We start from the raw sequence: 22,245 nt of genomic DNA on the forward strand, positions 1-22,245 counted from the left end.
AAAAACCCTCAAAAGAAGCCAATTGCTTTCTTTTCGGGCTAGGCTATTTTTTCACTCCCGAGTAATTAATATCGAGGGTGACTCCCAGTACTTGACGACGAAGACCAGTTTATTCCGGAATTGACACCAAGTACTGGATTTTTTTTTTTCAGTTGTCATAGGTGACCTCCTTTAGTTACTGAAATTCAATAAATTTAACAATGGTATGCAGATGACTTACAAAATCTGCTTCTTGGGATTTACGACGAACCATATATATCCAACCGCATGCCATAAGCCTTGCGATTCATAGAAAGATGGTGTGATACGAAAGGACTATCCAGCAATCCTTACGAAACTGCTGAGCGATAGGCTGCAGATATATACTGAAAATTCCAAACCTGATACAAAGGTGGGCAGCGGTGTCTTTGCACCTCAGCTAGGGTGGACAGGACAGTAGAGAAGTGCCGCAAATCTCTTAACGAGATCGCTGGGCAAACTTGCCTCAGTCTGGTATGGGTGCCTAGATACGCCAATATACCGGGCAATGAGATAGCTGACGAACTCCCAAGACAGGGCACATTTGTTCTGCTTTCGTCGTTCTGGAAGGGATTGCGCATACCGCTCGCTACCTGTAAGCTCACTTTGAAAGGGATTTTCCTTAGGGAAGCGGGTGTGAGATGGAGCAATCTCGAATCATCCTACCACACCAAGCGCATGTGGCCAGAATGGGATGCGAGACGCAGTCTCCTTCTTCTTGGAAGGGGAGGGGGGGGGGATATCTCTGGCGGTTGGACTTATAACCGGCCACATATCAATCGGGAAGCATGCACAACGGCTGGGTGCTCCCTGTAGTGATTACTGCAGGAGCTGCAAAGTCGAAGAGATAGAAACCGTCAAGCATTTTCTGTGCGATTGTCCTGCTCTTTGGCGCAAGAGGAAGAAATCTCTGGTAGATATCTCCCTTCTTAGACGATATTTGTAATCTGGCTAAGTTGGAACCAATGAAATAGCTGACATTTGCTGAATCGACCTGTTGGTTTGAGTAGGGGAGCGATCCTCGTGGTATCACAATGTGACGTTTTTGGGCCTAAGTGCAGCACTAGTGTTCGCACCGGTGGCCACTCTAATCTAACCTAACCATCAAAGCCTCCCTAATAGCATAAAGTGAAAGCGGATTAGTGATCTCACTGACTTTGAAAATATTTTTTCGCACTCAAAGCGTAGAAAGTGTGACAAATCTATTAAAAGAATATTTTGCTGTTACAGCTTTTTAAAACTTCATTTTTATAGACAACTTTAGATGTGAAAGTATCACAACAAATATTAAGCAATTGAGAGTTCACTCATCTTTTATGAGTGAAGCATTTTCAAAATGTTTACTTTCGTTCATTTAGCAGCTCTCTTTTTGCTCAGCAGCCGATTGCTGTTCATCCGCTCTCATGCAATCAATTTCTTGCTACTCACAAACACATACAAACTCTCTAACGGTGCTCCGTATTATTTCAAATATTTTTCAGGTCGCAATTGCTAGCCAAAGCATACTTTAAGGCTGTTCACTCTCACAGTAATAAAACGGCGTTCATATTTTTGCTTAATTGATGGCACGTGGCGCCGACGAAGTTAACAACACAACATGCGCATCTCTCGGCATTCATCGTACTATTACTCGTTTGTACTCGCGGCGAATTCATGAATGGCATTAAGAGTAAAAGTAAACTTGCATTTTGCCTAATATGTCTATGTCGAGGGTATGCAAACAACATAACAAAGCGACATTTATTAAAACAGTTTAAGCTTGAAAATCGTTCCGTAAGGATGTTATATTAGTGACGGCGCGTATACGTTATCATATATGAGTTAACGGTACAAAATATATTAAATAAAGTTGTGTTGGAAAAAACAAAATTTTATAAAAAATGCACAAAAATGTGTAGCAGTTAAAATATTAAAAATAACTGAAAAATTTATGTTTCCAAAATAAAAAAGTCCATTATCTGATGTTAAAATAAATTGCAGAACAAAAAAAAAAAAAAAAAAAAAAAAAAAATTTGCATACTGAGGCACAAAAATATGTGGATACAGAATTCTTAGTGAAGGTAACTCAAGGCTTAATATGAAGCAGAAGCCAAAACAAAATGTTGAATTTATTATCCTTTAAGTGGCACTTTTCTGTTGTTGCACTGTAGCACGTGTAGCAGACAAATTGTTTATCAGTGAGTGCTTGCAGTAAATGGCTGTCAAATGGTGAATGTAATTTATTAAAGTAGAATAGCCATAAATAGTGAAATGTATATGTATATACGTATAGCTAAATATATACACCTAAACAATAGAGTGATGCTTGAAGAAGTAAGAAAAAAAGGAAAATAACAACAGATTCTAGGCATTAATGTGAATTTGTGAGTATGTGCTCTGGCGTAAAGGAATCGAACTCTAATGTGCACACGCAAGAAACCACCACACATACAGTAAATGTCAATTCGGGAAAATTGTTAATGACAGGTTGAGAAAACAGCAATATATAAAGATATATATAAAAAGTTCTCAAGAAATTTGTATATACATATATACGTACATACATACATACATACAGCTAACATTTTCCATGAAAACGAAAAGCTAAATTTACGGTTCAACAAAAAGTAATCAATTAAATGTGCAGTGAATGTGTGAAGAAAGGTTACAAAAACCAAATCAAAATCAACCAGCAATTTTTTATAAGCAATGGAGGCAACAATAACAAAAAAAAAACATGTGTTTGAACTACAAGCTGGCAGATTAATGACATATTTTCTTGAGTTTTTAAACGGCACACGTTGGATTCGTTGCAGCTCAGACAACGTTTGAATAATTAAAGTAAGGAAATGTTATATCTATATAAACTAAAACAAGTAAGACAGGCTAAGTTCGGGTGTAACCGAACATTACATACTCAGCTGCCAAATCACAGCTTGAAAACTTTTAAATTGCCTTCTTTTAAAAGTGAGAGGTGCCACGCTCATTATCCAAAATTTTACCAATTTTCTATTTTGCGTCATGAGGTCAATCCGCCTACCAAGTTTCATTGCTTTATCTGTCTTTGGCAATGAATTATCCCACTTTTTCGGTTTTTCGAAATTTTCGATATCGAAAAAGTGGGCGTGGTTATAGTCCCATTTCGTTCATTTAAATAGCGATCTGAGACGAGTGCCCAAGAACTTACATACCAAATTTCATTAAGATACCTCAAAATTTACTCAAGTTATCGTGTTTACGGACAGACGTACGGACAGGCGGACGGATATGGCTAAATTAATTTCTTTTTTCGCACAGATCATTTTGATATATAGAAGTCTATATCTATCTCGATAAGTATATGCCGTTACGGGGTACCGTTATGCAAACAAAATTAATATACTCTGTGAGCTCTGCTTAGCTGAATATAAAAAGACTTAGGTTAGGTTAGGTTATAGCTGCCCTGGTAGCGGAAGCTCACTTGTACAACATGAAGGTCCGTATTACTACCACATAATACAACGGTGATGTATAGCTCCTTAGAGAGTCGTAGCGTAGCAACCACAAAGTTTGTAATAATATCAATCCCAACCTCAAACACCTCATCATCAGCCTCGATACAGCTGCAGCAGAATGGGGTTTCCAGTATATTAAAACTTATCGCATAAATTCTCATTGAATTGTGGCCTTTCTAAACCCCAATGAAAATTGATATATGAACCTTAGTGAAAGCAACCATTTTGGCATACCTCCTGCCAATTACTTCTGGCGAAATGGATCGTGCTATCCTGAAAGAGGTGGTGCTCGCCCAACTTTTTCTGAGCTCGATCGAGGCTCATCTATGCAGAAGGAAATCACATATGGTCAGCGGAATATTGAAATCTATACAGCCAACTTCACACCCGGTTCAATTGTACCGATGCGGGCTAAGAGATCCGCTTGACAGTTACCTGAGATATCACTATGGCCCGGAAGGACCCAAATAATCTTAATCATAAAATATTTCGATGCAATTGCAAGTGTGGTCAGGTAATCGCACTAAAGTTGAACTCCAGGCCTTGATAGCCGCTTGCTTATCAGAGTTGATGTTAAATTCGCTAACCGTAGTAGTACTGAATAGCTTTTTAGCCACCTCGTCCTTAATACCAACAACATCCGCTTGAATGACGATATAGTGATCAGCCCTCCAACCACCTTTCCGTCCAGCTTCGACCCATCCTATCCGTAGCAGTACTGAATAGCTTTTTAGCCACCGCAACCTTAATAAGAGCAACATCCGCTTGAAAGACGACGTAGTGATCAGCTAACTTCAACTTGCAGCTTACATTTAACCCATCACAAAAGAGCCTCCCCACCTCCTCCCTCCAACGATCTATCCGTTTAGCTTCGACCCACCCCCCTATCAGGGATAAAGTAGAACTTGGTGAGAGGGCTAGGGTGTCCGAAGTAAAAAAGACCATCTATTGAAAGCCAAGATAAAAGTATTTTTATTTTAGATAAAATTAAATGATCTATCATTATTAGCAACCGCCGTGGTGTGGTTGTAGCGTGCTCCGCCTACCACACCCATGCGGGGTTCACGTGCTGGCAAAAGTAACATCAAAATTTCATAAACAAGTTTTTTAAATAGAAAAAAGCTTTCTATGCTGGGTCGCACTCGGCAGTGATTTGGCAAATACTTTGAGTGGTTTTCTGCCATGAAAATCTTCTCTGGTAAAACTGAACTGTCTAGCATATGCCGTTCGGAGTCGGCGTAAATACATGTACATAGGTCCCGTCCCGTCAATTTGTAGAAAAAACTTAAATTGACAAGACACAAAATGATAAAAAAGCTCGGCCTTAAATATCTTGGGATGTCATTGCGCCTATTAATGCTGGATCAGTTTTTTCCGCGTTGGTCCAAGCCTGCCTGATCCATCAGATAACTGATTGTTGATAGACATCTGTTGTTTAGGATGAATGAAACGTCATTTGCATACATTGTGAGATTCCCTGGTCCTCTCTAGATCCACGTAGGTAGTTTTTTAATGACCAGTGTCCACAGCGTTGGTGATAGTTCATCAACCTGTGGCGTTACTTTGTTTGCAGAATATGTGGCCTGGCAGAGACTCTATTGCAATGTGATCATCCTGTAGCGCAACATGGAGCCGATTTAATTTGCTTAAGCCGAAATTACTTCCAACGAGTTGAGACTGTCGATGATTTCTCTTTTGGTAGCGTTGTTGAAAAACCCTGGCATAGCCAAGAAAAATACCTAGCTTATATTTCTGGTATTCTAACGCTTCCTCTATATGCTCGACCACCCTACGCAATGCAATATCAACTGTTTTGTCTTTGGTGTTAGCATGTTGAACTGAAGAGTATAACTCCTCATTCATATAGGCTTATAGTAGTCTTTTGGGTGCAGAGGAATGGCTTTTTCTGCCTTCGGTATGAAGACTTCTCGAGCAGTTCTCCAAGATTGCATGACCTCGTTTAATTTTATGCAACCCTCAAAGATTATTTTAAGTTATTCTCCAATATTTCCACCTGCCATCCGCAACACAGCACAATAATGTCCCATCTGGATCTGGCGATTTGAACTTAGCAAAAGTTTTTATCGCTTATCGCATTTGTCACCGATTTGTGCTCTGCTCGCCCCGTATTTGGAGTGCAGACGTTGTGACACAATTTTCCCGTATCATCGACTGATGGAAAGTATGTACTGAATAGCGCCTAAATTTTCATATCTAGGCATACTTTTCGAAAAATTTACATACCTTTTATAAACAGTCCCCCGTTTGACTAATATCTCAATGACCGACTAAATATTTTTCTTTTGATGTTTTACTAATTTTTATTTCGATGTAATTCCACTCATCATGGCGGCGGATAGGAGGTCCAAAAAGCTGTAACCCTGATGCTAAACGGGTTAAATTCGTAGCATTATCAATCGTAGGAGTACTTCCAATCGTGAGAGAAACGTTGGTATCATTAAGTGGAATGAGAGGAAGAATCCTTTGTTGAAGGTCGATGTTAAAACTTTTCCTAAAACTAAATTTTTTTATTTTTTATTTTTTTTTTACAAATTTTCGAAACTTAATGGCCTCACCTCGTAAAAAGTAGTTTTTGCAAACCACGTACAAACCTTAATTCAAACGCCAACAAAGTTTTTTTTGTTGACTATAATACTTAAATTAATTGGAAAATAACTTAACGTATATTTTAATTCGAAGCATATTTGTGGTTGACAGCACTTAGTGGAATCGAAGCAGAGCGGGGTAGTAATAACAACTTTAGGAATTAAATTATCATCAGTTCCCCATTACAAGTACATTCCATAGCAAAGAAATTGATTACATTTCAATTCGCCAGATAAAAAATATCAAAAGGAGCATCGTTTTCTTGAGGCTCGAGTACAAAAAAATTGTTGTTTGTAATTGAAAACATGAAAGGACGGGACTGTGTTCGGCTATGCCGAAGACTTCATACCTTTCATGAATGGGGCTGAAAAATAATCTTATCCCGTTCGTAATATCCAAATAATCGTAAGCAGTTGGTGAAATTTGATGGTTCTAGCTGTTAAAATGGGGCTTAAATTACGAAACTTTTCTTATCTGAACATCGGTTGTATGAGATACATACCATATATACGACCGATTTCTATGAATTTTTCAGGCAATAATATATCCTATATACCTAAGCATTTGGTGAAATTTGAAGATTTCTGACAGTTAAAATGGGGCAGTAATAACGAAAAATTTATTATCTGAACAATCGGTTGTATGGGATACTATACTATATTTTTCACAATTCTTTCAGAGGACAATGAATGCTCTATACGTAAGCAGTAATTACGAAAAGCTCCATATCTGAACAATTGGATGTAGGGAATATATGCATATATATAGGACCGATCTCACCAATTTTTTTCAGACAATAATACGTATTGAAGCTTCAATCTGGTAATGGGGGAGGATATAACAAAAAATCCTCTTTTTCTGAAAAATCGGTTGTATGGAGGATATATGCTACAGTGGTCCGATCCGGCTGGTTCCGACAAATATCAAATCGGACACCTAATATACCCGCTCACCAAATTTTATGAAGATATCTCAAAAATTGCTGGAATTGTTTGCATACAAACAGACAGACGGACATGGCTAAATTCAACTCAGCTCTTCACCCTGATTTCGAACTTACAATTTTTGAGATACGTGACAAAATTAATACCTACAACATTTCATCTTCATGAAAGGCATAAAAAAAAAACAACGAATCCAAAAAGTAATACGAAATGTACCATTATTTTAAAGAATTGCAAAAGTAATTAAATACTCGCTTACACTAAGCGTTATCTTAATATTTAAAAAATAACGTGTCACTATGTTTGTTCCCGACAGACCTCCTAAACTAATGAACCGATTTTTAATTTGTTGTGCAGCTCGTGTATAGTTCGATCTAACTTGAAATATAGGATAGGTTATATCTCAGTTTATAGTCGCAATATTATTTTATTGCAAATTTTTTCTATTTGTTTATACGTAATAATAAAATGTTACGTATACGCACCGGCACTCACATTTCCAGCTGGTGCGGATACACTTCCGTGTATTTAGCTGATGTTTAATTAAACAACGTGCTTATCAAAGAAAATATTATAGGGAATGATATCAAGTATAGCACATCACCAGGCCCGCCGAGAAGGTGGGGGCGGGGGATTAGCCCCAGGCCCGGGGCTTCTGAGGGGTCCCGCGATTTAGAGGTACTATGGCATTTTTTTATTCAGAAAAGTCTTTAGTTGTTCCATGTGCAATTTTTAAGCCGAATTTCAAAAGCAACGAAAATCTTCATTTCGTCTTAATATTATAGTGAAGTGTGAAAAATAAAAATCTATATAGAAAGAAAGGCTAAAATGTGTGTTAGTTGGTCGCCGGTGTTTGAAGAGATGAGTCGGTCGATTTTGTTCAAGCTTTCACACCAGTTGCGTAAGCCTCATGCGGTGGTTACTACATAGGTTTGGTTGCGATCGACGTACAGGATCTCGAGATATAGGCCGAAACGTGGACCCGAGTACCCCTGGAATGTGTTTATAGAATATGGATAACAAATGAAAGCTGTTGATGAGTGCTTTAGTAGAGGGTAATTTTCATACCCCTGGGTGACTAGAGTTTCGATATATAGGCCAAAACCTGGGCCAGTGAATGCCTAGACAGTGCTTATACAATATGGATATCAAATGAAAGCTGTTGATGAGTTCTTTAGTACAGAGTAATATATTATCCAGAGACGGACTGGGACTGGGATTAGGACTAGGACGGGGACTGAGACTCGGAGTGGGACTGGGACTTGAATAAAATACATACCACCCTCTAGGACAGGTAATAAGGGATGCAGAAGAATGAGAAGAAATTGGGAGATGAGAAAATAGAGAAGGAGATTGAGAAGGAGATAGAATGAGACGAAGATGGAGATAGATGAAGCGAAAAAGAAGGAGGGAGGAATGAATAAAAGGATTAGGAAAAAGTGAAGAGGGGGGAGGGCAGAGTCAGACGGAAAGAGCTTATTAAAATGTATGCAGATAGGCCAAATTTATGGCAGGACAACGTCTGCCGGGTCTTCTAGTATAAGATATAATTTCGATTCAAATTTTGACTGTATATATGTGGTTATACTACATGTAATTATCATTACTTTCTTTAGGTACCAACAAAAAGCAGAGCCAAGTTGAGTTACATCTTTTGCGTTAATTTCGCCCTACACTTCCTTGGTACAAAAGCAAATTTTTCTATAATACGAGCATCTTCTTATATTGGTAACATCCATGACTTCTTCCCATATATCCGAACAGATATTCGCTGCTTTTTTAGTATCTTCTCTGGAATTAGGTTAATAAAGTCGCATGAGAGGAGTCATTTCGTCCTAAGCCTAGCTTGATTTCGAATCGCTCGGAAATATTCTTCCGAATGTTGTAGGGCTGCACTTAAATGCAGCGCCGGCATATGCGCATTTAGGCAACTCATTTTTGCCCTGTCAAAAGTTGCATAGCTGATATTTCTGTGTGTGACATTGGGCATTCGTAGTTATTTCCGATTCACATCGTTGCCAATTCGTAGTAATTTCAGTGTCCTTTTGGCGTTATTTCACATAAGGGTTATTTTAGAATGATGTTGCGGATTGTTTTGGTGTCATTTCGGGTTCACCTCAGGATTATTTTGACTGATATTTTGGGGCTATGTGGGGAAAGGCTTTGGCGTCAATTCAGCATTATATTATATAGGTCATTTGGGGATCCCTTCAGAAAAATTTCTGAATGATGTTGAAGACTCTCTCTTGATCTTCTTGTCATAATTTGGGGGTCACTTCCATACGATTTTCATTCGAAAGCCACTTCAAATCCAATTTTGAGTAATTTCCATACGACTTTGGGGACTATTAGAGGTCCTTTCAGTATTGGCTTGGAATCTCTTGGGAGTTAACTTGGGATCATTTTGGTAAGATTTGAGCCTACTAAGGGGTCCAACCACTCAATTTTCCGAAGGCTTATTCGCATTGGTTTTTATGCAATAACTTCTATTTGTATATGAGTATGGTAACGACCTTCGGTGTAAATAGGGGTTATCGATTGGTAATCATGCCCATGAAATTCCAAATATTTCTCATAAAAAAATTTTAATTTTTCAGTACCCAATGCAGCTATGCTTCAAATGACTCCAAAGTGATTCGCAAACGACCCTGCTATGGTTCTTATCTCTGCTCTATTCATGTTCAAAGGCGGAGCAGTAATAAAAATAAAAACTCCACAACAGCGTTCTCATTGACTGGCGTGCTGTACTCTTATAGCACCCACCTATGAAAGAGGAGAGTAGAGGATGTCCATACTTACCTGGGAAATTGAAGTATAATGATTTTATACTCCCTGCTGTTTACAAATGCCCTCAGTTACCACCCCCAAAAAAAAAATCTGCTAAAATAATGAAAAGTAAATCCAGAAAGTTACTCAAATCGACCGGAGTAAGTTTATTTACACGAATTTACTTGTAGTTATTAAATTATATTCACATTTCTTTCGAGGTATGGAATGGAAAATCAAAAGAACTTTTGGCATTCCTTGTAATGTAATTGAAAAAATAATATAAATTACATTTCCAATTCCATCTGCTTTTCTTTTGCTGCAGATGATCAGTGGAACGGTTATAGAATAGTTAAGAATAATCTTTAAGGTTTGCATAGATCTGGACCGCGTCCCGCAATCTTGGGGAACGGCTCGAATAGTCTTCAAACTGAAAGCGAGAAACCCGTCTGTGCCCCAAAGACTACAGGCTTATAGGTTTTACAACTTTTCAGCTCAAAACCTTAGAGATATTAATGGATGTGTATATAAAACCAAATATATACGTAGAATTATTCTCTTCCGCACAACCTAAGACAAACCAGTCGATACTGCTTTGCTGTCTATAAGGAGAAAGCCCTGGAATACAAAAAATATGTTCTAGGTGTTTTTCTTGACATTGCCGGAGCTTTCAGTAATGTTTCAAAAAGAGCAATTATGGACAGTCTCAACTCCAATTAAGAAATTTGATCTGCTCCAGGTTAAGCTGCAGAATAATCACATTGCAAAGGGATCTATGTGAGGCAACACAATATATAAAGAGCGATACGGTGCAGTATAAGGTTTAATCACCAATATTGTGGACGCTGGTTATAAACAAATTGCTTAGGCGGTTCGTTGTAGAACCATCAAGCTTACGGCATATGCAGATGACGTTTCAGTCATCATAAGCGGCAAATGCCCAACAACAATCAGCTCTATGATGAATCAGGCACTTCGCGATGTACATGCTAGGGCATCGGGAGTCGGGTTAACCGCTAAAGCGGAATATATTGCACGCCATTCTGCATATTTCGCCTGCAGACTCTTTGGCCAAAAACATCGCGTTTGCAACTGCAACAAGACTTAAGGCATAAGAGCACGGGTTTTTTGGCCATAACAGTATAGCGCCGTATAATATCCGGCAAACGGAATATATTGTAACGAATTTTCTGCAAATCCTCTTATTTGCAATCCTCTGCTAAGTTAGAATCACTAAACTGTTGAATAAATAACTCCAATATTGTATAATGGAAAATGGCCTTTATTCAAGTACTTCACAATAACACTTTTACTTTGCAACGAATAGCTTACTTAATAACCAAACTGATTGACAGTTCAAATGAAACTCTACTATTCAAAATAATAATGCAATAGCTCGCTAGATAGCGCTTAATCCAAATCTCAAATCAAACTGAATTACTTCTTACTCGCCTGCCCCGCTTTTATAGTTTACGCTGCATACTTCTAGGCTCTTCGATTTCCAGAAGTTACTAGTTAGTTCGGCTACAAAATCGCCAGCCACAACTACGTGCACAAATTATTGCTCTCTCTTGTGACAACTCAGATAAGATATATGCATGTGTTTGTGCATTGCCGCTCCGATGCTCGTATACGTACATATGTGTAGACGTAATTATTTATTCGTTTATGTAGATACATAATGATGGAATTATTGATGTGAATACTGCTTGGCATGGCCTTAGCATCGCCTTAGTGATGGGATAACTTAGTGATGCTTATATCCGTGACACTGCCCTCCACCTAAGTCTGATCGTCCCGATCATACAAATCTCCCGATCTAACTGCCACTAGCATCTCCAACTGTACCACTCTTCTAATCCGTGGTTTCCCAGTGGTTTGTATGCGGTAGATGGTATCACTGATCTTCTTCACAAATTTGTACGGGCCTTCCCAACAGCACCGAAATTTGGCTGGAACACCTTTCCGCCGGTGAGGGTTGTTTAACAGTACCAAATCTCCCGCCAAGAAACCTTCCGAATTAAAGTTCTTGTCATGCCAGTGTTTCATCTTACTACTCATTACCCTGGGCCGTTCCTTCACACTCTGTTGTTTGATCAATGAACCACTTCGTAGAGCTTGCGCTGGACGGATTTGCTTTGCATAATCGGTATCGTTCCCACATTTCGCAACAGTAGTGCGCTCCGGCTTGAAACTACACTCGCATTCTTTCTCGGAAATTCGTTGCTTCGTTTTCCTGCGTCTTTTAGATTTTGTCAATGCCAGTGTTTCTCTCGCAGGTACTTTTGATTTTGATTTATTTGGTCCATTCGATCTATCAACTTTTGCCTTTGACTTTCGTGGTCTTTGTCGAGTCTTTTCCACCAGTACTCGATTACTGCTGAACCCTTTTTCCAAACTAAAGTTAAGTGGTATGTCCTGATTCTTATAGCGCATAATTTTTCTCCGCATATCGATCCTGACATCATGGTCAACCAAGAAGTCCACTCCCAATATGACTTCATCAACGATCTCTGCCACAACGAATTTGTGTAGAACCATGACCTCCCCAATTAAGACCTCACATACCACTTCTCCCTGGACTTGGTTATACTCGCCAGTAATCGTACGCAATCTTGCTCCAGGTAATGGCTTTACTTTCCTGTTGACCAAATCAGATCGGATCAATGAATGAGATGCACCCGTATCTACAGTCAGTACATATTCTTTGCTATCCACATTCCCTCTGACGGTAAGACTGCTCGATTTTCTACCAATTTGCAACACAGATATCACAGGGCATTCAATAGCTAGATCTAGCTCTCGATCTCTACCTCTTACTCGCTCTTGCTCATCTCCTCCATCTTTGCGTTTACGGCCACCCACATTGTTGGAACTATTAGGACCAAGATCGCAATGACGTGCAATGTGACCGGACTTCCCGCATTTGAAGCATTTGATAACTTTTTCACTCCGCTTTTGCGATCCTTTCAGCGCCTCCAGTATTGCGTCTACCCACTCTGGCCTTTCTGCTTCCACACGGTGTGCTTTGAAAACTGGCTTACACAGAAGCGACGCTGTTTCCTGAATCAGAGCTTTTGACACCGTTTCTGCGAATGTTGGCTTTGGACTTGCGTATGTAGCTCGCTTCGTTTCCACGTCCCGTATGCCACTTATGAAGCTCTGGATTTTTACCCTTTCAGTGTATTCCACGGGTGCGTCCGCATTTGCAAGATGAGCCAATCTTTCAATATCTGAAGCAAACTCCTGCAATGTCTCATTTGCTTTTTGGTAGCGGTTTTGCAACTCAATTTGGAATATCTGTTTTCTATGCTCGCTTCCGTAACGTCTCTCTAAAGCGTTCATTAATGTTTCGTAATGGATCCGCTCGTACTCTGGGATGGTCTGTAAGATTTCCGCGGCAGGCCCTTTCAGTGCCACGAACAGAGCTGCAACTTTATCTTCAGCATTCCATTGGTTCACTGCTGAGGTCTTCTCAAACTGTAGCTTAAAGACCTGAAAAGGAACAGAACCGTCAAAGGATGGTGTCTTTACCTTTGGATTACTCGCTGAAACAGCTGGACGATTTAGTTGTAACTGCTCCATACGACCTTTTAAATCATCTACTTCTGCCTGAAATTGAGCCATTTTTGCATCCTGCGCTTCCAGTTTTGATGACACCTGTTCCAAAATTTCTGCCGACATTTCAGATATACGGGCCTCTTGTGCTTCCAATTGAGATGCCATATATGTCTTTTGGTCTTCCAGTTGAGATGACACTTGCGACGTCATTTCTGAAATACGTGCCTCCTGTGATTCCAGTTGGGATGCCATATATGTCTTCTGTGACTCCAGTTGGGATGTTATATTTGTCTTCTGTTCTTCCAGTTGTGATGCCATATATGTCTTCTGCTCTTCCAGTTGCGATGACATTTGTGACGACATTGATGCTACTGTCGATGTTTGTGCAGATATTGCAGCTAATATCATGTTCAAGTCTGTGCTGGTAACCGTCTGCGATGTTTCCTTTTTCACTTCAATTTTTGTTGTCTCCTCGCCATCAAGATGAAAGACATACTCTTCCACATCAATTCCTTCTGCTTCCATTGCTTCTCTTAGCCGTGCCTGAAGTTCGTGTTTAACGCCGCTTGTATTCAATGCACGGTTCTCCAACTCCTTCTTTAGTTGCTGGATCTTTAATTCACTGAACTTTGCCATGTCCTTGTTGTCCTCTGGAATTTATTCAACAATTCCTCTTCTGACACCAATTGTAACGAATTTTCTGCAAATCCTCTTATTTGCAATCCTCTGCTAAGTTCTAATCACTAAACTGTTGAATAATTAACTCCAATATTGAATAATGGAAAATGGCCTTTATTCAAGTACTTCACAATAACACTTTTACTTTGCAACGAATAGCTTACTTAATAACCAAACTGATTGACAGCTCAAATGAAACTCTACTATTAAAAATAATACTGCTATAGCTCGCTAGATAGCGCTTAATCCAAATCTCAAATCAAACTGAATTACTTCTTACTCGCCTGCCCCGCTTTTATAGTTTACGCTGCATACTTCTAGGCTCTTCGATTTCCAAAAGTTACTAGTTAGTTCGGCTACAAAATCGCCAGCCACAACTACGTGCACAAATTATTGCTCTCTCTTGTGACAACTCAGATAAGATATATGCATGTGTTTGTGCATTGCCGCTCCGATGCTCGTATACGTACATATGTGTAGACGCAATTATTTATTCGGTTATGTAGGTACATAATGATTGAATTATTGATGTGAAACTGCTTGGCATGGCCTTAGCATCGCCTTAGTGATGGGATAACTTAGTGATGCTAATATCCGTGACAATATGTTCCCAATCATGTGCTTCGAAAGGTATCTTGGAGCCACAATTGAGCCGGAGGATTGATGTAAGGGTGCAGAAATGGCAGAACATACTATGCACGCGTATAAGGATGATTCCAAATTAATGACAGAAGTCGGGCCTGCTGTTTACTGTGTCAATCCAGAAGATCTTATAAGCTACCAAATTACTGCAACGTCTTTCAGGCCAAAATTATAGCCGCGAAGAAAATACCAGAAATTCTGGAGGAAACGTGCTTAAGCTGCAGTCGCGTAATTATATAAACTGATAGTCAGGTGGCGATTAGAGCAATAATCTAACACATGAAGTTATCAAGGAGTGTTCTGAAATGCAAAGAAACACTGATAAAATTTGTTCAAGGCGGACCATACATCTGTGCTGGATTTCAGGTCTTAAACAGATAGAAGATAGTGAAAAGGCCGATGAGTTGGGTTAAGTCTACAGCTATCAGGAGTGCAGAGTTGCCAAATCTCGAGGCAGCAATTAAGCTATATCCTAGAAAACTTCTGTATTTACCAAGAGGTCGGAGTTATTATATAACAAACAAATTCTGGTAACACTATGGACACGTTCAGTCTATATGAGATCTTTACTGACCAACCAGCCTAATCTGTCCCATTCCTTTCGAATGTATTGGGTGTAGAAATTACATTTGCGCAAAGTGCTTTTTTACAATTCCAAATATACAGTACTTGAGCCTCAAAAAAATTGGATTACTTTTGGCATCTTTTTCTGAGCAATTGAAATGTAATTAATTCCTTTCTGAGGGGAAAAGAAATTGATATATTTTTATAATTACTGAAAAATTTGATTGGTAATGTAATGTGATTACATTTACACACATCCGTCTCCTGGGTTAAGACCTTTAAAAACAGATCGCTCAATATGTACATCGATTTCATATTCTAAGGAATTTTGGAAAATCCTGGTTACTATGCATATCCTGCTAACGTTCGAATCGCTGAACTGTCGAATAAATAACTCCAATATACAGTATTTCAAACTGGACTTTATTTGGATTACTTTGGGAGTACTTCAGAATTATACTTCACTTCACAACAAATAGCGTGTTGAAATCAAACTGATTATACTCTGGGTTTTCTCGTTCACCCATTTCTCCTAAGGTCTAGTAATTTTGCGAAAATATGTTCGAGAACAGTTGTATCTCTTGCTTGGTTACCAGCTATATACATGTATATTTGTAGTTGATGCTTTTCTACTAGCCATATGCGTGTGTATGTGTGAGTATCAACTTCCACTTGTTGTTGTTGTTGTAGCAATGCTCGCCCCACCTAATAGCCGCGACCGATCACAAATTGTCATCAATATCCTCTAACGGGAGTCCAAGGAAACTTGCCATTTCAACAGGGGTGGACCATAAGAAAAGGGGTCTTAGAGGCGTTGGTTCCACATTATAATTGAAGAGATGGTTGGGGTCATGTGGGGACACATTGCAAGCGGGGCATACATTTTGTATGTCGGGGTTGATTCTGGATAGGTAAGAGTTTAACTTATTACAGTATCCAGAACGAAGTTGAGCAAGAGTGACACGCGTTTCCCTGGGGAGTATGCGTTCCTCTTCCGCGAGTTTTGAATAATTTTCGTTAAGTACTGGATTCACCGGGCAATTCCCGGCATAAAGGTCCGACGCCTGTTTATGGAGTTCACCAAGGACCTGCTTGTGTTTTTTCGCTTCATACGGCTGGGTTCTCAGGTGCCGTATTTCCTCAAAATGCTTACGGAGATGACTTCTTAAGCCCTTAGGTGGTGCTGGTTCATCAATCAGATGTCTGTTGGGATGCCCAGATTTCTGGGTATTCAGCAGGAACTGTTTGGTCAGCATCTCATTTCTCTCCCAGATGGGGAGTATTCTCGCCTCATTATGCAGATGGTGTTCTGAGGACATAAGAAGACAGCCCGTGGCGATTCTGAGAGCAGTATTTTGGCAGGCCTGTAGTTTCTTCCAGTGGGTGATTTTTAGGCTTGGCGACCATATGGGTGACGCGTAGCACGTAATCGGCTGGCTAATTGCTTTGTATGTAGTCATGAGCGTTTCTTTATCTTTTCCCCAAGTACTGCCAGCGAGGGATTTGAGGATTTTGTTACGGCTCTGAATTCTCGGAACAATTGCGGCTGCGTGCTCACCAAAATGTAGATCCTGATCAAACGTCACTTCCAAGATTTTGGGGAGAAGGCAGTCGGTAGCGTAGTGCCATCGACGAGGATGTTCAAAATGGTCGACATTTGGGACGTCCCTGTGGTAAATAAGGTCGCGGATGATTTAGTCGGTGATAATGCCAGGTTTCGCGAGGCGAAAAAACTGGAGAGATCAGGAAGGTAGCCGCTTATTTTATTGCATAGCGCATCGACCTTTGGGCCTGGGCCTGTGGCCATTATTGTGCAGTCATCGACGTAGGAAACGGTTGTGACTCCTTCCGGTGGTGGAGGTAGCTTAGATATGTAGAAATTAAACAAAAGTGGGGATAGGACACGATCCTGTGGCACCCCTTGTTTAATTCTCCTTGGTTTTGATGTTTCGTTTCTAAATTGCACCGATGCCTGCCGACCACCCAGACAATTTGCGGTCCACCTTTTAAGACATGGAGGAAGGGTAGACCCTTCCAGGTCTTGCAGTAGCGACCGTGGTTGACCGTATCAAGGTCTAGCGCTACGAGTACTGTTCTATGGTGGGGGTATTGATTTAAACCGCAATTTATCTGGGTTTTAATGGCATTTAGAGCGGTGGTAGTGCTATGGAGTTTTCTAAAGCCATGCTGATGAGGGGCTAGCTGCAAATTTGCTTGGAAATAAGGGAGCAAAATGGCTTCAAGCGTCTTTGCCACTGGCGATAGGAAAGATGTCGGACGATACGACCCACCTATGTTAGCTGGTTTCCCAGGCTTTAGTAGCGGGACCACCTTGGGCATTTTCCATTTCTCAGGTATGACAAAGGTGGAAAGAGACAGGTTGAAGACATGCGCTAAATATTTGAAACCCTCTTTTCCTAGGCTTTTAAGCATCGGCATGGCTATGCCGTCTGGGCCCACTGCTTTGGATGGTTTAGCACGACCAATGGCGTCCTCAACCTCTTTAGCGGTGGTGGTGATTTGTGATGCGCTGAATTTGTGTTTATGTGCGTGCCTATTGGCTCTCCGTCTATCTTTGTCGACCGTAGGATGCATTATATATTGTCGGCAGAAAGCGCTCGCGCATTTTTTCGCGTCCGACAGCACTTTGTCGCCAAAGGCGATGGAAACTTTGTCTTTGTGCTTAGTCGGATTCGATAGGGACTTTACGGTGGACCAAAGTTTATCCACACCGGTAGAGAGGTTACAACCTCTTAGGTGCTCCTCCCATTTCGTCCGCTTGTGTTCATCCACAAGCAATCTGATGCGTTGGTTTATATCCCTTATTTGGGGGTTGCCTGGATCAAGCTGTCTTATAAGGTCACGTTCTCTCGCTAAGTTTGCGGCCTCCGCCGGGAAGTGGGGCCAGATTTCGGGAATTATCTCGGCGGGAATGAAATGTGCCGAGGCGGATTCAATGACCTTACGGAAGGCACGCTCCCCGGGATAGGGAGGGCAGCAAAGCGGTTGTCTGTAAAGGATTTATATTCTTCCCACTTTCCTTTTTTGAAGTTTATGAAAGTGCGTTTTTCAGTGACGATGAAGTCGCCGGTACGCTCAAGCGAAATAAGTATGGGCAGGTGGTCGGATGCCAATGTTACCATCGGCTACCAGTTGGCGCAGTTTACGAGTTCTGCGCTCACGATTGAGATATCTGGCGAGTTGTGACAGCTTCCAGCCATACGTGTGGGGGCGTCTCCGTTTATTGTGCAGAACGTCGTTTCTTCTATTTGATCCGCCAACATCTCACCCCTACTGTCCGCCCGCAAGTTTGAATGCCATAGATCATGATGGGCATTGAAATCGTCTAAGATAATGCGATTGTTGCCAGTGAGTAAGGCCCTGATATTAGGGCGGTATCCACTGGGGCAACAGGTGGCAGGAGGGATGTAGATGTTGATGATTTCTAGGTTTGCATCGCCTGACCGGATAGATAGGCCTTGACGTTCTAAGACATTGTCCCGGTCGATTGGGGCGCGAGCAGCAGCGGGTATTTGTTGTGGCTTGCTGAGCAGCGGGTCTGCTGGAAGGTAGTGAGCGGCACTTAGGCGTAGACTACGGGACGCCCTTTGGCGTGAACAGCAAGGAGCCACAAAAGATTTATAAAAGATACGTGTACGTCGGGTTTTGGGATCAAGCCCAGAACAAACTGTCCGATGCAACCATCCCTTGCACGAGACACACTGAACAGTGTATGACCGTCCTAAAGAGATTATTTTCCGGCAGATGCAGCAAAACCATTTCTCGGGACCGGGGCCAGGAGACGGACCCGGATTGAATTCGATGCCTTCCCGGAGTAAGAGATTATGGAGCAGTCCTGCTGCAAGGAGCTGCTGAGAGGATGACAATTTGTGGGAGGGACGAAACAAATTAGATGAGGTCACACTGAAATGACAGTCCTTGGTCGGGAAAAATCCCGAGTCGCTCCGGTACATAGAACCGACTGCCTTGGGAACCGCTCTTAGCTGACCACTACATAAGTGTAGGTGATATATTCTTCATCGCCTTCTATGTAATTTTGGCTGATTGCTGATGTTGTTGTTATGATTATTTATTAACAACATAGTGATGCTAATTTTCGCCACAATATATTACTTGTTAGGTGTAAGATTTCCACAGAACAATTTATTAAGACAAAAAACTTTATTAAAGAACCACTCTTTTAGCATAAAAACACACATTCGATTTTACTTCACGAATCGTCTAATGTCACTTGAAAACTTCGAAAATTTAATGAAATTTACACGCCTTGATCACATTTATTCATATATGGTTGTAATTGTGGGCTTCATTAAGCGTATAATTAAGGCATCAAACTAATATTAATCACTACTACACATGAAATCTCACTAACATTGTCTATATACTGTCAACAAGATTTTTAGATGTATGCACAAGTAAACATTTAGTTACACAATATCCACGTGTGAATTTGTGGTCGCTTCATTACGTTGAACCCATCAACTTTTTCCTTGTTATTAGTTTAATGACCTTCGTGACTTAAACTTACATTTATGTCTTATATTAATATAACATGTTGTTATATATACATACATACACTTATCAGCTTACATATGGGGTATTCCATCCCATTTCGACCAATTTTGAACCCGACCTCTTTAGAATTGGCTGAAAGTTTTTCTTCGTTTTCTAGCTTACGAAAGACGTTTTTCAGAAGTTTTCAAATTTTTTCATCCAACTCAAAAAAAGTTATGAATTTTTAAAAAAAACACCGTTTTTGTTTTCAAAATGCTATAACTTTTTCAAAAATTGACCGTTTGGGATCTTTTTTTTTTAAAATATGGATTAAATGTACTTTTCGGAAAAAATACAAAAAAAATTTAAAGTTTTTTTTTTTCAAAAAAAAAAATTCTCCACTCCGGGATTAGTGGGGATGATTGCAGAATTGATTGAAGTTTTTTATGAGAAAAAAGGGCGAAATTCGAAAAATCTCGAAAACCTGAAAAATTACAAAAAAAAAAACTTTAAAAATTTTTTTGAATTTTTTCCGAAAATTACATTTAAAAACAATGATGAAATGGATGAAAAATTTGAAAAACTTCTAAAAACGTCTTTCGTAAGCTAGAAAAAGAAGAAAAACTTTCAGCCAATTCTAAAGGGGTCGGGTTCAAAATTTGTCGAAATGGGATGGAATACCCCATATGTATAACTACTTAGATACATATGTTAAAAGATACTTAGGATACAATTTTTTTACCTTAACTTAATTCTATGACTGCTCTTTGTGATATTGAAGTGGAAAGTTGTGCCGCACCACCCACTGATGTCAACAAGTAGTCATTAATCAAACACTATCACCTAAAATGTCAATTTAAATAAAGCTTTGCGATAATGGGGCTTAACTTGTACAGCTTTTTCAATGAACTTGATAGCAGCTACGTCGTAAATTTAACTATGACTTGCTCGAAAACTTTTTTATAATACAGAAATGATTGCACACCACTGCAGAGAAGAAAGTTTCAGATGCCAAACAAAAGGTGGATAGACACCATACTTCGCAAGATAATTGATGAAGCCCTAATGGGCAACAGCGCAGTTCAGGGCAATACCATGCGGAAGTGTCCCAAAGGGGGAGTTTTACTACACCCTAGTAATGGATGATCTCATGCAAGATCTTGATATACCATGGTTACGTGTTTGACCTGATTCTGGAGGTCGACACCCGCTGAGTGGCCCAAGAAGGGTTCTTATCCCTTCATTAACAACATGGCATATGCCGAAGATGTGGTGATAATTGCGAACATTATGGCTAACATAAGAAAACTGCTGGAAAGGCGGCGTGGCATTTTAAGCAAAAATCCATATTATTGTTTGAAAGAAGAAGTATGTCAAATTTTATATATTGTTGTTGTTTTTGTAGAGATTAACACACTCTCCGAAGTTTATGGGAAGTGTTGATTGGTCTTTTCCGGATATAGATCCAATAAAGAAAATTTTTGCAAAAACCATTTCACAATCAGCTTTCGGAGGGAAAGGTTGACGGAAAGATGAACGGATGAATGAGTGATTGTTACTTAAGTTTTTTTGAGAGTTGAGTCTTCCGAAAATTTGGTCAGGGCGTTATTTTCTTTTCGGTAGTCGCTCCCAATTTTCTTCAGCAGGTCAGCCGATTTTTTTCCTCGAACGAATTTTTGGTACTTAGAAGCATTTGTCGTCCACGTTGTATTTAATAAAGTGAAGAGAGAAGAAACGTGTTTGGGTGTGTAGTAATAAAACTTCTACTTCCTCGGGCAACATATGACAGCTTTTGTTTATTCTTTCTTGATATGAATTTATATTACGTAGTGAATGACTAACTTTCACTTTATTTGAAAACTTTTAGTGACAGATATGTAAATGATAAATCAGTAGAACTATCACTCCTCTAAACTCTTCAAATACATGAGCTCCTGAGCTTTTAGAGGGATAAGTATTTTTTGAAATAAATCTTTATCGAAGCAAGAGCGTTAGGTTAGAATGAATTGGCCGGTCAATAAATACCTCACGTAGAATGAATGTGTCCACAGTGTTAGCAGATTTTGTTAGACGACCACACGGAGAACCCCAAGCAGTTGCCAGGACAAATTTTATAGAATAACTCCGTCCTCTTGGCAAATACTAGCAGTTTTCAAGGACCCAGCTTAATTGCTGCCTCGAGATCTGGCAACCCTGCGGCCCCTAACAGCTGTAGCCTTAACCTGGAGAGCGCAGGAAACGAACACAGAATGTGCTCAACCGTTTTTTTCCTGGAGCTTACACTTCCTGCGCTTGCTGTTACTGACGAAGCCTAACTTATAAGCATGTGACGCCAGAAGGCAGTGTCGAGTGTCTTAAGTCTTCTCTCTTCACTTTGTGAGTCTAATATCGTAGGTTTTGTACATGATCTTAGAAATTTTACAGCTCCGCGCTTTTGTCCACTCCCTTACTGCTTGATGGATATGCAACTCTTGTCT

General features: G+C 40.0%; 1 protein-coding gene across 1 annotated transcript in view; it reads left to right on the forward strand.

Moving 5' to 3' along the window:
* Positions 1–1,787: 1,787 nt before the first annotated feature.
* Positions 1,788–22,245, forward strand: part of dpr4 (defective proboscis extension response 4) — a 222,029-nt gene continuing 201,571 nt past the window's right edge. Inside the window, exon 1 of the mRNA XM_067759262.1 lies at positions 1,788–2,838. The gene's annotated coding sequence lies outside the window, so the exon portion shown is untranslated. The remainder of the gene's footprint in view (positions 2,839–22,245) is intronic.

The sequence above is a fragment of the Eurosta solidaginis genome, chromosome 1, assembly GCF_040869045.1.
Source record: "Eurosta solidaginis isolate ZX-2024a chromosome 1, ASM4086904v1, whole genome shotgun sequence".
Classification (NCBI taxonomy): Eukaryota; Metazoa; Arthropoda; class Insecta; order Diptera; family Tephritidae; genus Eurosta; species Eurosta solidaginis.